Source organism: Chrysochloris asiatica, unplaced genomic scaffold (assembly GCF_000296735.1).
Source record: "Chrysochloris asiatica unplaced genomic scaffold, ChrAsi1.0 scaffold00312, whole genome shotgun sequence".
Classification (NCBI taxonomy): domain Eukaryota; kingdom Metazoa; phylum Chordata; class Mammalia; order Afrosoricida; family Chrysochloridae; genus Chrysochloris; species Chrysochloris asiatica.
The window spans coordinates 2,946,974-2,965,947 of NW_006408830.1; the positions used below are offsets into that span (position 1 = coordinate 2,946,974).

Sequence of the window (18,974 nt, forward strand, 5' to 3'; positions counted from 1 at the left end):
GGAAACCCTGTACAGGATCGCTATGGGTCGGAACTGACTCGATGGCACTTAACAACAACAACTCCAACCATGGTGTTGTCCAGACAACGAATTCTTTGCTGCAGAAATGAAAGCCAGGATCTCACATGTGGCGCTGTGGGCTAATGCGTCAGACTTCAAAGTCGTTTAAACTGCAAGGTCAGTGGTTCAAGCTCACCAACTGCTCCTTGGAAACCTTATACAGGGTCGCTATGGGTCGGAATCAACTCAACAGCACTTAACAACAACAACTCCAACCATGGTGTTGTCCAGACAACGAATTCTTTGCTGCAGAAATGAAAGCCAGGATCTCACATGTGGCCCTCCCTCTAGCAGTGCCTACATGCAGCTTGTGGCTGGGAACAGTCAACTTAGGTGAAAGCTGAGAGGGCTAGAGGAAAGGGGGTGTGAGCTGTGGGGAGAGAGAAAGAAGGCTGTGCCCCTGCTGGACAGCCATCCAGAAGCCTCCTGATGGGAACCCCGAGTGCAGACGCAGGTGGGCTTACTAGTTGCACAGATAACAGTAAAAAAGATGACTGTTTTTGAAAGAATCTGAAACTCGAGCAACAATACTACCCCCTCTGGGTCCTATATCTCCATTCTATATCTCCAGGTAGGCACTGCCAGTCCCTGGGGACTAGGAGTGGCAGCAGAGGTCAGAGCCCTGCAGAAGAACTGGAAGCCCCGTTTAGAGGTCACAACACAATGGTCAATGACACACAAGCAACAGGACTAGCTCTGACTAACACAGAAACGGAGCGCACCCTTGTGTGTGGAAAGCCTGCTCCCACCCCCACCCCCTGCTCTGACAGTTCATGGCCCTGAGCACCTCTGTGGGAGAATGGCCCCTGCGGGTGAGGGTGGTGAAAGCAGTTGGGAACATAGTGTCCCTGTTAGAAACAGTTTCCCTTTCCCCCACTAGCATCCACTGGTTTCACTGCATTGGTGAGACTCTGCTGACTGTTGCAGGATTATCAAAATGCTTGAATCACCCACAGCTACAGGGAAAAAGATGGGCCATAACCTCAAAAAGGTACAGAGAGCTGGAATGTCCGTAAATTCCTAGGGGTCGGTCATCTGGTTGAGTAAGACATATGTATTGCCTGAAGCCATAGTCAGTAGCTAAGAAGCTCTGGTAGCGTAGTGGTTACGAATCGGGCTGTGAGCCGCAAGGTCAGCAGTTGGAAACACCCAGCTGCTCCGCGGGAGAAAGATGAGGCTTTCTGCTCCCGTAAAGATTTACAGCCTCAGAAACTCTGTTCTGGGTCGCTATAGGTCGGAACCGACTCAATGGCACTTAACAACAACAACAAGCTAAAAGAAGTCGTGACCTTCACAGGTCTTTTGGGGTGTGGAGGGGGGTTGGAGGGTACTTATGTCTCACTTGGCCCAGTGTTTGAGATTGCTCTGTTGTCTAATAAGAGAGTGCCTGTTGGAACTGTGATGAAGAACAGCAGTAAGCTTTTGAAAAACCAACTGCTGACTGTGCAAGTGAAAGCTCTGGGTACAACACAGCCGGGCCACGCGATCCACCTCCCTTCTCTGCTGAGAGAGGAAAAGGCCAGCGGTTAGCAGACACCTAGCACACACATGGCTCTAGCCAAAGCTTGTGAAACTGACGAGCGTGAGCGCAAGGCAATCAATGAACTGAATTAAGGGCTGTGGGAGGATCATCACCCAGGAACCTTGGTCCTTAACCCTTTGTACAGACAGTTGGCCCATACTGTGTGCATTGACTTAAGGAGCAGTGAAAGGGAACGAACAAGGTTCTGTGGGGAAAACCCTATGGCAGGACATCTGGGACTGCCTCTAACACTCAGATGCTCATCTGTTTGTTTGTGTAGCAGCCCACTCATCTCTTGTCTTGCCAGGAAACCAAGAAGTACACAACACAGAACAAGGTATATCGGAGCACCAGAAGGAGAAGCTGCCCACTGGATTCACTAGAAAAGCTGATGCCATGGTGCCAGTGCTAGTTGGGAAATAGCCAAAGAGATAGGCATCGCAATAAAGTACAGTCATCTGGTGGCTGCTGTACAAAGTTGCCCCATGTGCTGATGCCAACACCCTAGGCTTCTGCCCTATGATCCTGGACAAATACATAAGGGAACACAACCAGCAATGGACTGGCAGATGGATTCTATAGGGCTCCTTCCCTCCAGGGCAGGAACGGAAGTTGCTCTTGCATGTGTGGGCACTGTTATAGGTTGAACCCAGCCATTCCTGTGCAAATGAGCAAACCAGGCTGCTACAATAAAGGGTAAAATTGTTATTACAGGACACCCCAAAAGACTGACAGTGACCAAGGTAAACAGGTCACAATATGCATGAATGGGCAGCTAAGACTAAGATACAATGGCATTATCATCTGCTCTATAAGCCACAGTCAGAAGGACAGGTGGAAAGAATGGTGTCCTAAAACAACAGATGTGCACCCTGACAGGCAAGGCTCCTCTGGAAGGGTGAACTAAGGTGCTGCCTGAGGCTTTGAGGCGTTAGCCCCATATGCCAAACCAGGAGTCTCAAGTGACCCTCTAGCCATGGTACAAATGAGATCCCAGGCTCTGGGAGCATATCTGTCCAGGTTGTAGCGGAGCAATGCAGCCCGGTCCCCCGAGTGTCCCAGGAATGGGTACCAGGAAGTGGAACCATCTATTAGCACCTGTCTTGGGTTATCCCACTGAAGTGGACTGGTGACTCATCCTCCATCCTTCTGTAGGCAGATAATCTAACAGAGGGGAAGAGTTACCCCTTTTGGTACCTACTAAACACCTATCTTTCTGACATACTGGTCTGCTATCTTCCTTTTAGGATGCCAATGTTTTCCTATAGTGGGCACACCAACTTTCCCACAGTCCACTTTTCACAAAAGTAATTCCTGGGTCTGTGAACATCTTTCCTTCTTAAGCACTGAAAAGCATGCATTCCTTGGAATGTGGAGCCTGTGGTAGGAATGCATTGGAAATTCGGGGGAGAAATATGGGAGCATGCTCAAGGCTCTATATAAGTGGGGGACAGCAGCAGAAGGGAAGCACAATTTCATCATTTCCAGGGTTCAGGTTGTCACGGAAACTTGTGTCCTATAATAGACCGAAATGCCTCTCACAGTTACGAAAGGAAAGGTTTAGGTTGGTTGGTACCCAAACAGAGTGTTCTGGGGAAACCTGCCTCTGTCTGTTTTGAGCCAAGAACCCCAGAGTTTCCCTGGTCTCCTTCCAAGTCCTGCACCTAAGAAGTGGGTTAGACTCCTATATCCCACTCACAACAGATGATCATGCCGAATGCCAAAGGTTGGTTGCAGTAAAAATATTCCAACATAGCCACAAGAGCATATACCTCACTCCTAATGGATGTATGGCTGCTACCTGTGACCACACAATTAGAAAAGGTACTATACTTCGGGAATGCCCTATGGTGCAGGGACGTGTACGGTTCTATACTATGACATCTGAATTACCATGTGATAAAAGCCAGGTGGACCAAGTGCAGTGTTTTCCAGTGTTTTCCATGATTACTTTATAACTGCGTTCGTTCTTTCCTCTGGCTCCTTAGAAGTAATGGGACAATTTGAAGCTCTGACCAATTCTACTGAACAGGCCCTGATCAATAACAAATAAAGCCTGTGGTTATTAATGGGTGAAATTACCCAGATAAGGAATGTAACCCACAAGAACAAGATGGTTTTAAACATTCTAATAAGCACCAAGGCGGGAGACATCCACAGTCAGGACTACAGGCCGTGACTATATACCTGCTACCGCCGGACCACCACTGATGAGTTAGGTCACATGAAGAAGCAGACAGAGCCACTGCATAAACCTGATGGCTCGTCTGTTGTGGTCACCTTTTTCTTCTTCTTCCTCCTTTAGCGTCTTAGGGTTTTTGCTGGGCATACGCCTTCCCCTGGTTATAGAATCGTTTTGCTGTGTTTGCCTATACGGTTGCTGTGGCCTTTGCCTCCAGCTGCAGCAACACTGCCTGTCCCTACCTAGTTAGGACACTTTGACTCAGGGTCCTCAGGGAACTTGTAGAAGAGGGGCTGTGCCGAATTGCATGAGCTCTTCTCCAGGGCTAGACTGTAAGGAAAATACGCTTTGCAGGGATGAAAATGGCTATGCTCTTACTTTTTGCTAGTTTACTTAGGCTTGCTAAATTACTCTAATATAACACCTGCTGGGGTGGCCTGAAGGGCCAGACGTCTGGCACGAAGCCACCTTGGTTCATCAGACTCATATAACTCCCACCTCACACGATGGGTGCAGAGACTCGAGTCTGCCCTCCTGCTTCCCAGGGCTTCATTTGGAAAGTAAGCATCTTAATAAACTCCCATACCACAAACCTGGAGCTTCCAGCTTCATTCTTTAGTCTCTCTGTTCCCTTCAAATTAAGAGTTACTAGTCCTGGTGTGGCACTGTGGGTTAATACACTGGACTGCAGTCAGTTTGAACCGCAAGATCAGCGGTTCAAGCTCACCAGCTGCTCCTTGGAAACCCCATACAGGGTTGCTATGGGTCAGAACCGATTCAACGGCACTTAACAACAACAAAAGCCAGCCCCAGGAGTCCTGGTGTAGTGCTGTGGTACAAAGCACTGGACCACAAGGTCGGTTTCAACCACAAAGTTGGCAGTTCAAATTCACCAGTCACTCAGTTGCTCCTTGGAAACCTATACAGGGTCGCTATGAGTCGGCACTGATTTGATGGTACTTAACAACAGTTATGCCCAGAAAGATGGAGAAAAATAAACGCACCACATTTTTCTACAGATTTTAAGAATTCAAGTTGTGTTTAATGATCATTTACCTCTAAACATTTAAAAAAAAATTTTAAGCATGCAATGTTTTCACAATTAAAAAAAAATATGAACATTTTTCTCCACACACTAGTTTTCAACAATAGCTTCTTACATATGCCAAAAGTACAGGCATAAAATAACAAAACAGATAAACTGGACTTCCTCAAATTCATGTCTGAACAGATATTCTCTGCCATTAGTTATTATTGTTAAGTGCCGTTGAGTCGGTTCCAACTCATAGTGACCTTATAGAGGGTTTCTCAAAATGCCAACCTGCGGTTTGCAGTCCAGTGCTGATTAGTCAATAGGGAAATAAAAATGAAACCACAATGCGATATTACCTCACCCGTACTAGGACAGTTCCTAACAGAAAAACACACAACAAGACTTGGAAAGACTGTTGAGAAATTGTGTGGGATTGAAAAAAAGGCACAACCTCTGTGGAAAAGCAGTACAGTTTTTCAAAAGCCAAACACACAACTACCATAACACATAAATTTTCATTCCTAGGTGGATATCCAAAAGGCTTCAAAGTACAGGTACTCTGACACGAATGTTCATCGCAGCAATATTCATAATAGCCTCAAAGTAAAAACAGCCCAAATGTCCATAAACAGATGCATAGAAAAACAAGATGCAGTGTATCCATACAATGAAATAGCATTCAGTAATAAAGTTCAGTGAAATTCTCATATATTCCAACCTTGAAAACACTATGCTTAGTGATCCCACTTAGGCCAATGCATACAGACCAACTGGCTACCAGGGGCAGCTGGGAGCCAAGAAGGGGAGTTAATGCAAAGAGGCACTGAGTTCTTGCAAAGGGTGATGGAAAAACTTAAGACCAGTGTTGCTGGTTGCACATATGTGAAAGTAATTAATGTTACTGACTCTTACTAGAATTGAAGTAGCAAATGTTTTCTTCAATGGTTTTTACCACAAATACAAAAAAGACAGCATGAAAGGATACCATTAAAACAAAAAAGAAACTTACTTTCTTGGTCTGAGTAGATTAAAAGGAAAGAAATAGAGACATTATTGGACTATAAAGAAGTGGGTATTTCAAAGAGTTCATGCCAACCTAGTTGTCTTTGTGTGCCAGGGTGTCAATTCTGACTCACAGTATGCCATGCTAACGTAGAGCAATAAAATTACAGATGAGCAATTGCAGTGTGGACATAATGTACTTTTTAAGGTTAACTGGGTCTGGATCATCCCATTACATCCCACACATGTGTGGTGCTGCAGCTTAATGTACTGGACTGCAAAGCCGGTATGAACAGCAAGGTGGACGGTTCAGGCTCACCTGTCGCTCCTTGGAAACACTATACAGGGTCACTGTGGGTCAGAATCGACTCAACAACATGTAACAACTACCTAAATCTATATCTATAAAGACTACTTGCATTTACAAAAATTCCAGTGAATCATGGTGCTAACAGTAAAAAATCTGCTAATGATTTCAAAAGGACACTTTTTTTAGATACTTTAAATTGTTGAAATGATAAACAATGGGGTTTCAAACAGCTCATGGCAAATGGAATTAGAGTTTATTTTCCCATGAACCTTTTGAAGTCCCATTTTCTGCAGGTGCTCCTTACCCTAAAGTCTCTGTGCTTTTTCCTTCTTTGTTCCATAAAATGATATCCTTTGGTTGCTCTTACATGCAGCAGGTTTGATACACACATGCTATCTTCATTCTACACTACTATTACACTTGTTTTAAAAAGAAACACTCTCTAGTCACATTACAGATGGCACACACATTATTTACTCATCAATTTAAGCTCTGCTTCTTCATATTCAAAATTACTATGGTTACGAATCGGGCTGCGAACCTGAAGGTCAGCAGTTCGAAACTACCAGCAGCTCCGCGGGAGAAAGATGAGGCTTTCTACTCCCGTAAAGATTTACACCCTCGGAAACCCTGTACAGGGTCGCTATGGGTCGGAACCGACTCGACGGCACTTAACAACAACAATAGTTGCACATGTCACATTTATTTAAACAAAGGAGCTCTGTTAGTATAGTGGTTATGAATTAGGCACTATGGATCGGAACTGACTAGATAGCACTTAACAACAACAACTGGCTGAATAATTACTACAAAGGATGAAGTCCTTTTTGCAACACTGTACTGTGTCTGACCCTTAAGGATTTGAAGATTTTGTTGAGCTTTATTACACATGCCTTCCACTGGGCCCTCACTCCTAATATTCACTGTTCTGACACTGGGAATGTACATGGTTTTTGCTGCAGCCTGTTACAAGGGTGACACTATTTGTTAGCAAATCTGTGACTGACTCACCAGCATCCAGTCCTACAAAAATGCTGCTTCAGCCAAACTTCAGATCTTGGACAAATACTGGGTGTGTGATCTCTATAAATCAGTCATCACCCATATTAAACTTGTTCCGCCACTTTACAGCTGGTTGGTCATATTGTTTCTCACACGGTCATCATCACAAAAATGTCTGCTTTACAGCCAAAAGAATTCCTCGAAATGTGCCTCTTATTAATACTTTCCTCCTGGTTGGAATAAAGATGATCCAAAATATAGTACTAACGAGCTCTGGTAGCGTAGCGGTTATGAATTGGGCTGCTAACCACAAGGTCAGCAGTTCAAAACTACCAGCTGTTCCGCGAGAAAAAGATGAGGCTTTCTGCTCCTGTAAAGATTTACAGCCTCAGAAACTCTATACAGGGTCGTTGTGAGTCGGAACCAACTCCAAGGCACACCATCACCACCAAATACAGTACTACTTCCAAATCCTAGTTCTTAATTTTTCATCTACCTTGTTGTTAAGTGCCATCTAATCATTTCCGACTCAGTAGCGACCTTGTACGGGGTTTCTGAGACGCAGCTGGTGGGTTTGAACTGCCGATCTTGCAGTTAGCAGTCCAGTGCTCATCCACAGCATCACAACTGGGCACCAATTATTCAAAGCTGTTGCTGTTTAGTGCTGTCAAGTCAATCCTGACTCACAGCCACCCTGTACAGGGTTTCCAAAGTGCGGCCTGTGGGTTTGAACCACTGACCTTGCGGTTCAAAGTGTCCTAGCGGTCCAGTGTTTATCCTACCACAAACGTACTTTTTGCATGACCAGCAATACTTCACAGTCCCGCTTTGATGAAGCACAGAAACCCCAGCGGAGCCCTGTGAGTGGCCGACTTACGGAGGGGAGATCGGGCAGTTAGACTCAGCCAAACTTCCAAGGGCCTCTGGGAGCCCGTGACTATGCATTTCTCACAAACTCCCATGGAAGCTGATGCTGGCATGGGAAGCTCACTTTAGCTCAGGGGCGATGTACACGATTTTACCTGTTCAGGCACTGAGACAAGGTATACCCCAGGGCCGTGCAGAAGGCAGCTGCGCTCCCGGAGGTCGCGGGCAGGGTGGGTCGGTTCTCGGACGTGACGACTGTGAGAGACCCCGGCACGGCGCGGCTCCAGGAGGCAGCCCGGAGAGGCCTGCACCGCGCAGAGGACAGGAGTACCGGACCAGGAAGGACACCGACAGAAACAACACCCAACTCTCTGGGGAATGCGAACCGCAGCGCAACCAAACCCTTCCGCCACTCTGAAGATCTGCACTTCCGCTTCCGCTTTCTTGGAAGCCTGGTGTGCGTGAAGCGGCGTTCTCTCCACCGACCCAGAGGCTCCACCTAGTGTCTGTGGAGTTCAGTGGCTTTCCATAGGATTTGCGGTCCGGCCACTGCTGTGTTTATTTCCTCTGAATTGAAAAGCCTTGATTTTCTGAAATGCATCCATCCTAATGACATGTTCAAAATATGCGAGACAAAGGCTTGCCATTCTGGTTTCTAAGGAACATTCTGCCAGTACTTTTTCCAAGACACATTGATTTTTCTGGCAGCCCATGGTTTATTCCGTATTCTTTGTCAATGCAGTAATTCTAATGCATCAATTCTTCTCTGGTTTTCCTTATTCGTTGCACAGCATTTGCATGCATATAAGGCGATTAATTTTGATTAACTGTTTGGTAAGGTGGAGAGTCAGAGAAAAAGAGGAAGACCCCCAGTGAGGTGGATTGGCACAGTGGTAGCATCAATGGGCTCAAATATAGCAATGGTTGTGATGTTGGCCCAGGACTGTTGTGCATAAGGTCGCTATGAGTCACTAATGACTCGATGGCACCTAACAACAACAACAACAACAACAACAATAAGGCAACTGAAAATACTATGGCTTGATCAGGTACATGATGGTCCTCAAAGTGACATCTCACCCCCAAGTCAGAGAACTTCGGCTCAGCTGCTCCCAACACTTTAACACTTTTTATATAAATCCCTTAAAGAAAAAAAATTTTTTTTTCCCCAACAGCTCCTACACATTCTTCATACATGCTGATACTGTATTTATAAGCTTATATTTAATCTCCATCTATTCATATGAATTCTTAATTCCATTACTATCACTTCTTGTCAGTAGCCTAGTGTGCGGCATAGTTTCAATACATTGCTGAATAGGTGGATCTCTTCTGAAAAATAAGCCACTAAATTGTATGAAAATGAGCAGAGTATTGTCTGCTTTATTCCTGAAGATGAGTCCCTCAGGTTGGAAGGCCCTCAAAATATGACTGGGGAAGAGCTGCCTCCTTAATAAATTAGAGTCTACATTAATGATGTGGATACAGCAAAGTTTTTGGAACCTTCATTTGCTGATGAGGTATGACTCAATGAGACAACATCTGCAAACATCCATTACTAATCAGAACATAGAAAGTATTAAATATGGATCTAGGAAAATTGGAAGTCATCAAAAGTGAATGAACACATCAAGATTGATATCATAGGTAATGGTGAGCTGAAATGGACTGACTGGTATTGGCCACTGTGAATCTGACATTCATATTGAATAGTCTACTATACTGGAAATGACAAATTTTAGAGAAATGGTATCATATTCATCATTTAAGAGAACATTTCAAGATCTATCTTGAAGTATAATTCTGTCACTGATAGGATAATGTCCATACACATATAAGGAAGACCAGTTAGTATGACTATTATTCAGATTTATGTACCAACCACTAAAACCAAAGATGAAAAGCTTTAAGATTTTTATCAACTTATTCAATCTGAAGTTTATCAGACATGCAATCAAGAGGCATTGATAATTACTGGTGACTGGAATACGAAAGTGTGAAATAAAGTGAAGGGTCAGTAATTGGGAAAACATGATCTTGGTGAAAGAAATGATGCTGGAGATTCCATGATAGAATTTTGCAAGACCAATAACTTATTCATTGCAAATACCGTTTTTTCAATAATGTACATAGCAGCTATAAAGTTGTACCTTGCCAGATGGAATACATAGAAATCAAATAGACTACATCTGTAGAAAGAGATGATGGAGAAGCTCAGTATCATCAGCCAGAAGAAGGTCAAGGTTGAATATAGAACACAGCATCAAATGCTTATATGCAAGTTCAAGTTGAAGGTAAACAACATTAAAACAAATCCACATGAGCCAAAATACTACCTCGAGTATAAACTACCAGAATTTAGAGACTATCTCAAGAATAGATTTGACATTAATGACCAAAGACCAGATGAGTTGTGGAATGACACCAAGAACATCATAGATGAAGAACGTAAGCGATCATTAAAAAGACAGGAAAGAAAGAAGCAACCGAAGAGACTCTGAAACTTGCTCTTGCATGTAGAGAAGCTAAAACAACTGAAAGAAACGATGAATAAGAGAGCTGCATGAAAAATTCAGAGGTAACTTGAGAAGACAAAGTATTATAAAGAAATGTGGAAAAAACATGGGTTGGAAACCAAACAGAAAGAACACCCAGCAGTTCTCAAGCTGAAAGAACTGAAGCTTAATTGGCAGTATTGAAGAATTCTATGGATAAAATATGGACTGATGCAGAAAACATCAAAAGATGGTGGAAGGAACACACAGAGTCATGGTACCAAAAATAATTGGTTCAATCATTTCAAGAGATAGCGTATGATCAAGAACTGATGATATTGAAGGAAGAAGTCTAAGATGCACTAAAGGCATTGGTGAAAAACAAGGTACCAGGAATTGGTGTGATATTAACGGAAATGTTTCAACAAATGGATGTAGCTCTGGAGGTGCCCAAAATCTGGAAGACAGTTACCTGGCTAGCTGACTAGAAAGCATCTGTATTTGTGCCCATTCCAAAGAAAGGTGACCCAACAGAATGCAGAAATTATTGTATAATTCATTAAAATTACATACAAGTAAAATTTTATAGCAGATAGTTAAAAAATGGTTGCAGCAGTACACAAACAGAAACTTCCAGAAATTCAAGCTGGATTAAAAAGAGGACATGGAATAAGGGATATCTTTGCTCTTATCAAATGGATCTTGGCTGAAAGCAGAGAATATCAGAAAGATGTTTACTTGTGTATTTTGTTATTGTTTTTTTTTTTTTTTTTTTTTTTTTTACTGTGTTGAAACATTTGACTGTGTGGATCAGAACAAACTACAGATAACATTATGAAGAATGGAAATTCCAGAACACTTCATTGTGTTTATGTATAAACTGTACATAAATAGAACAAGGAAACCCCGGGTGGTTTAAACCCAGGAAAGACATACAATAGGCTTGTATCCTTTTACCAAATTTATTCAATCTGTACCCTGAGCAAATAATCTGAGTAGCTGGATTAAATGAAGATGAACATGGCATCAGGATTGGAGGAAGACTCATTAATACCCTGCAGTATGCAAAAGATACAATCTTGCATGCTGAAAGCAGACTTGAAACAATTACTGATGAGGATAAAAGACTACAACCTTCAATATGTTTTACACCTCAAAAGAAACAAAGCAGAAATCCTCACAACTGGATCGATAAGCAACATCATGATAAATGGAGAAGAGATTGAAACTGCCAAGGATTTCATTTTACTTGGATCCACAACCAAAACTCCTAGAAGGAGAAATCAGGAAATCAAACAACATGTTGCATTTGACAACTCACTCCAAAATGGTGTCACAACTATAGGCACAGACATACACAAATACATCACAAAATGGAGGACTATGGGTTGTTTTTGTTGTTAAGTGCTGTAGAGTCAGTTCTGACCCATAGAGACTCTGTATATGGTTTCTGAGGAGCAGCTGGTGAGCTTGAATCACTGACTTTGCAGTTCAAATAGGTTTGCAGTCTGGCACATTAACCTACAAGCGCTACATCAGGACAGAAGGGCCATACTAAATAATTTACTGCACCACACCTTAGATTTGTTACGGATTCTTAGAAATGTTACCAAAAGCAGCAAAAGAAAAAAATGGATAAATTGAACTTCATGAAAATTAAAACCTGTGCATCAAAGGACATTATCAAGAAAGTGAAGACAAACAGCCTCCAGAATAGGAGAAAATATTTGCAAATCATCTATGAGATAAGGGTCTAATGGCCAAAATATATTTTAAAAGTCTAAGAACTCGACAACAAGAATTTTTTTTTTTTTTTTTAACCAGTGGTCAAGGAGCTTTGGAAGTGTAGTGGTTATGAATTGGGCTGCTAACCTCAAGGTCAACAGTTTGAAACTACCAGCTGTTCTGCAGAAGAAGATAAGGCTTTCTGCTCCCATAAAGATTTACAGCCTCAGAAACCCTATGCAGGTTTACTATGAGTTGGAACCAACTCCACAGCACACCACCACCACCAGTGAATGGTCAGACCTGATGACGCCAATGAGCAAGAGAAAAACAGAGAAAAAAACAACTATTAAATCACAGGTCACTAACCCTAGAGATGTTGTTGATGTTGTTGTTATGTGCTTGTGGAGTCAGTTCTGACTCATAGGCACTTTGCATAGAGTTTCTGAGGAATGGCTGTGGGTCATACCAGGACCCCCCTAGAGACACTGTTGTTGTGTGTTGTCCATTCGGTTCTGAATCATAGAGACCCTGCATAAGGTTTCTGAGAGGAACAGGTGAGTTTTAACTATTGACCTTGCAGTTACCAGTCCACTGCTTACCATACAGACCACACCAGGGTTTCCTAAAGACCTTAGCACACTAGATTTAATATAGTGAGACACTAAGGGTTGTCACCTTTGTATCGCTCATGTTGCATACTTAACCTGAAATCCCATGTATAATATGATTATGATATAATCCTTATCCTGTAAAAGCAATGTAAGTTCTTAGAAGCAGACAGAGTCTTGGGAATGCCCTTTTCTGTCTCAACTTTGTGCACAAGCTTAATAAACACTCTTCTTTCTGCTCTTTGGGGTGTTTTTATTAGCTTCAGTTACACCAGCATTGGGCGGGTAACAAGGGAGGCTGCTGGAAATTTCTGACGAGGCCTTGGTGTCATTTCATCCACCAAATATGTCCTCAGTGGTGGTGGTGAGGTCAACCAGGGGATGGGCTAGACCAACTGGTAAGCTCAGCGCCACACACAGGAAGACTGGGCAGGGAGGGCAGTGCAGGTGCTGCTAGGAGTGTGAATTGCTACTCTGCCCACAAAAGAAGGGTCTTGCCTTTTACCTATTAAGAAAAGTCAGGAGAGGCAGAGTTTCCATACAAGCAAAGGTTTGTTATAGGAAAGAAGCCTGCAAGCAGAGATGGGGAGGGCTGAATGCAATACTTAACCCTCGACTACTGGAATAAAAGTTTTGCTGGAGTGGTGCTGTAGGATAAACACTAAATTGGTCTTTGCAAGTCTGGCAGTTCAAACACATCCGGTTACTCTCAAAAACCCCACACATGGTTGCTATGAGTCAGCAGTGACTCAACAGCACACAGAAACATTTTAGGTAGGGAAAAGGCATTATGTTTACTCATAGGGATAGGAGGGGATTTCTAGGAAGTGGAGAGCCATGCTAATTGGGTGCATGCGCATCTATTCAAGATGGATTTCACTGCGAATGCCTCTGCCTCTGGTTGTTGTTGTTGTTAGGTGCCATCGAGTCAGTATCGACTCATAGTGACCTTATGCACAGCAGAACGAAACACTGCCCGATCCTGGGCCAACTTCACTACTGTTGCCATGCTTGAGTCCATCAATGATGCCGCCTGGCTGATCCATCTCGTTGGGGGTCTTCCTCTTTTTCTCTGACCCTCCACCTTACCAAACTTGATATCCTTCTCCAGCAACTGGTCCCTCCTGACAATATGTCCAAAGTATGAGAGATGAAGTTTGGCTATCTTGGCCTCCAAGGAGCACTCTGGCTGCACTTCTTCCAAAACAGATCTATTGGTTCTTTTGGCAGCTCATGGCACTTTTATTCTCCTCCAACACCATAACTCAAAAGCATCAATTCTTCTATGGTCTTCCTTATTCTCTGTCCAGCTTTCGCATGCATATGAGGTTATTGAAAATACCATGGCTTGGGTCAGGCACACCTTAGTTTTCAAGCTGACATCTTTGCTCTTCAACACTTTAAAAAGGTCTTGTGCAGTAGATTTGCCTAAAGCAATATTGATTTTTTGACTGCTGCTTCTGTGAGTGTTGATAGCTGATCCAAGAAGAATGAAGCCCTTGACAAAACAGACAAATATTTTAAGGTGTTGCACATGTATAGTTCTTCAGAACTCTGGTTCCAGCCCCTCACGTGGGTTGGTGTTCTCTGTCAGGTCCTACTGCAAGGTGGCTAAAATCAGTTAGCCTGTAAAACATGCTACATGGAAGTAAAATACAGAAATTTTGTGTGTGGTCTATTTACAGTAAACAAACTCTAAAATGGGCAAAGTGTGTGATTAATACTTTCATATTCCAAGAGGTCTCTTAGGCTCCCTGAATCAGCGAGACTTGGAGAGGCAAAGTAGCAGATGTTGGGGTTGGGCCACATCAGGGCTTTAGCTGAGTCCATCATTGCTGCTTCAGGGTGGGGAGGAAGGGGGGTTGGGATGCTATAGGATAAGCATAACTGGTAATCTCAAGATCAGCAGTTCAAATCCACCATCCACTCTTGAAAACATTGGCATCTGTGTAACTTACTGGATGGAACATAAAAACAACAACATGGGAGTCTTAGAAATCATTCACCACTGAGAATCCACTCAATGAACATTTACTGAGTGTCTACTATATACATCCCAGACACTGGGACAGACATTGGTGATCTAGTAGAGAACCAAAGAAAGCCCCTGTCCTGGGCTTTTCTAGTAAGGTTTTCCAAGAAGCCCCGCAGGTTCCCTATTTTAGGAAGGGGCTGTAGAGGCAGAGGAGGCAGCTGGCCCAGGCTGGGGAGGGAGGAGGGGATGGGGACTTCCTGGTCCATGGAAGAAGTAGGCAAGACTGAAAGTCCCGACACTAGGCAGTTCAGCGTTTCCATCTCATAGTGGAGACTCCCTGAGATTCATTGTTCCCACTTCACAAGGTGGTCCAGAGTGCACAGGGTTCAGAAGCAGACTGACAAATGTGGGGAGTCCCCAAGTGCGGATCTGTGCTCCTGGAGTACAGGCAGATTTAGAGAAAGATGCTCTGGGCATGGAAGCAACTGGTGTTACTAGAGTACAACATGAACCATGACCCAAAGCAGCAGTCTGCTTGGGGTGGGAGACTCGCTGCTCTGAAAGCCAAGGTAGACACCCAAGTAAGCTCCAAACTCTATAAAACCTCCTTGTACTTCCTGGTGACTCCATCTCCTCTCCAGCTCATTTTGGCTGCTTTCGGCAGCCTCTGCCACTCACACCATGGTCCTGCAGTCCTAAGGAGTGGCCTCTGCCCATTGTATTAGAGATTAAAGTCTAAAACTTGGTTGTGGAAGGCTGTGGTTTATAGTGGGAGCCCTAGTTCCAGATTGAATGTTGATATAAATGCAGATTCCATTGAGCTCTTTCTGACCATTAACCAGCCACAGGGCAGTTTTGCCCTCAGGCTGAGTGTTTGAAAGTACATTACAACTCCCAAAGAGTCCCTAAAAGAAGTTAAGGAGGGGTAAGTCTGCCTTCAGGCTTGCACCTGGAATCAGGGAACTTGCCTGGCTGGCTCTCCAATGATTTACCTAAAGTAGTTGCATGTTATCTAAAAGTTAAGGTCCTGATAGTTAGGACTCAGGGCCACACAGTCATTCATGAGTCATAACCTGAGCACCATGTAGCCAGATAGTCAAAGTCCCAGAACCAATCCTGTAAACTTTTAAATCTGCAATTGGGTTCATATCCCATTCATGGCCTATAGTCCTTCCTGCAACATTGATGAATTGATCTGCTGCCAATCATGATTTTGTGTTGATTTCTTTCGTTTGCCTTCATCTATAATAGGTTAATGCACTGTACTGCAAAGCTGGTTTGAATCCCAAGATTGGTGGTTCAAGCTCACCAGCCACTCCTCAGAAACCCTATAGGGTCGCTATGGATCGGAAACGACTTGACGACACTTAACAACAACAACAATAGTTAACTCCAGGAATCCTGGTGTGGTACTGTGGGTTAATGCAGTGGACTGCAATGTCGGTTTGAACTTCAAGATTGGGGTTCAAGCTCACCAGCCACTCCTTGGAAACCCTATACAGGGTCACTATGAGTTAGAACCAACTTGATGGCACTTAACAACAACGACAACATAATTAACTCCATGGTGGTAAATTCATTGGGCTCTATTTTGGCCCCATGCTGATGGATCCCCTGATCCAGATGTTTGTTTTTGTCCTTCTTGAGGCTTAATAATGGGGTTCCTATGGGTTGGAACCAACTTGATGGCACTTAACAACAACAAATAGGTTATGTTTCTATTTTGGAGTCTTCTTTTTGCACAGTATCAAACATCTTTCTCTTTATCTGGTCGTGTTCTGGTCAGCTCTGTTCTAGACATCCAAGCTAGGTCAAATAGGTGTTGCTGTTGTTAAGTGCCGTCGAGTTGATTCCAACCATAGCAACCCTGTGTAGGGTTTCCAAGGAGCAGCAGTGAGTTTGAACCACCAACCCTGCAGTTCAAATGACTTTTCAGTCTGACGCATTAGCCTACAGCGCCACACCTGGACGCCAGGTCAAATAGGTACCAGCTGCAAATTTCGGAGTTCACAAATACCTCCCTGCACTTCAGACCAGCTGGCCCCTTCACTCTCAGTCCTAGCCCTCATGGGATAGGTTAGTGCACATGAGTTCACACATCTTCCTAAACTTAGACCAGCCAGTCCTCCCTCTTCTGTCTCTCATCTTAAGGTCAACAGGTGCCACTGTAATTTGTCCAAATTCAGCCCATGTCTTCACTGACACATTTCCCCCAATTCTACTCAACAAGTAGACCCAGGTGGTCACCAGTGAGCACACTAGACTGCTTGTGGGTACCTTTTAACTTTCAGTCCTAGAAGGTTAGATAAGGTAGATATTTATCTCTGATGGGCAGACTTTTCTTGCTTTGATGTTTCCAAAGCAAAATACAGCTTTCTTGAAACTAAAAAAGTCAAACAGTACACTTTTTTTCCTGCAGGTCTTTCTGTCAATCATGAATCTCCTGTTCTCTCAGCAGTTCTGGGTTGGTCTGCCTGTCTTTTCCAATGCAAATGTAAACCTATTTCTTCTGGGCAAATTCTAATTCCTTTTATAGAAAATCCAATCAAGTATAAGCTGAAGGCAGGCTTACAAGCTCTTTGTAATCATAATTACCAATATTCATTTCTATCACACATGTATATCTATTTTACAACAGGAGAAATCAATATCCATAGGGCAGTCAAACACATAACCTCTTTTTTTTCTTCAAGTTTTTATTGTGAATTGAGTGATAGTTTACATGGGAGAACATTGATTTTAGACTCATCATTTCATTGCAATGAATACAATCCCCTCCATGCAGCATCATTCAATAGTATTTGAAACTTCTATCTCTCTGATTTACTTTTTTTTTTTTTTGGTGTACACCAAAACACTCTGCACTCAGGAATATATAATCATTTAAATAACCAAAGGGCACATACGGCAAACCTCCCTCCTGGCTGCCAGCACACAGCCTTTCTCTTCTCATGAATCTAGAGTCCTCAGCTACTCTATCTCTCCATGTCATCATCTCTGTCTCCATCTCTGGTGTTGCTGCTTCTCTGTATAACTTCCCACATTCTGCTTGTGCTCTTCCCCCTTGATGGTCCTAGGGTCCTCTGTTTCTGGACTGTAAGATTAACTACTCCCCCCTTTTGTTATAAAACTTCTACCCTTACTGTTGTGAAAGTAGCAATTAGTCATGATAACAGTTACTGAATTGTTGAATTATTGAATCATAAGAATCTTATCCCTATCTCTTTTAATCAGACCCATCTGGACAAGATGAAAACTATACAGTGGGGATTCTATCTTCCTCCACACACCCTTTTTTTTTTTTTTCATGTTTTATTGTGAATTATATGATATTTTACATGAGAGAACTTTAGTTTTACATTCATTCCACCGTATAACGTTTCATTGCCATGGTTCCAATCCCCTCCATGCATCATCAACCAACCAAAGGGTATACCCTATAAGCCCGCCCCCTACACTCTCCCCTGCCCCCCCCCCCATTCTTCAGCACACAGTCCCTCTCCCTCTCTGGATCCAAAGTCCCCAGCTGCTTCATCACTCCACATCATCGTCTCTGCCTCTATCTCGGGCCTCGCTGCTTCTCTGGGTAGGGTCCCACTCTCAGCTTTTCTCCGTTGATGGTCCTAGAGACCTCCGCTCCTAGACTGGAGAGTTAATCACTCCCTTCCTTGCTACAAAACGTCTACCTTTACATTTCCAACCCTCACAATCAGTCCTGATAACAATTATTCACTATCCCCACACACTCTTAAACTAAACTCCATCTTGAAAATTGTAACCCAGTCACTTTGTGCCTTTATTGTTCCCTCATTTTAGGTGGCCAATATCTAAGTTGCCTGTCCCTATCTACCCTGTATATTGATCATTACTAGTGATTGGAATGCAAAGGTTGGAAGCAAAGAGGAAGGATCAGTAGTTGGAAACCATGGCCTTGGTGATAGAAACGATGCTGGAGAACGCATGATAGAATTCTGCAAAATCAATGATTTGTTCAGTTCAAATACCTTCTTTAGAAAGCATAAGAGACAACTATACACATGAACCTCACCAGATGGAATACAAAGAAATCAAATTGACTACATCTGCAGAAAGAGACGATGGAAAAGCTCCATATCATCAGTCAAAACAAGGCCAGGGGCAGACTCTGGAACAGACCATCAATTACTCATATGCAAATTCAAACTGAAGCT

The 18,974-nt window shown here is 43.3% G+C and overlaps 1 pseudogene; it reads right to left on the minus strand.

Annotated features, from left to right (window-relative positions):
* The window catches only part of LOC102811085, a 29,435-nt pseudogene that overhangs the window by 5,803 nt on the left and 4,658 nt on the right, over nucleotides 1-18,974 (minus strand).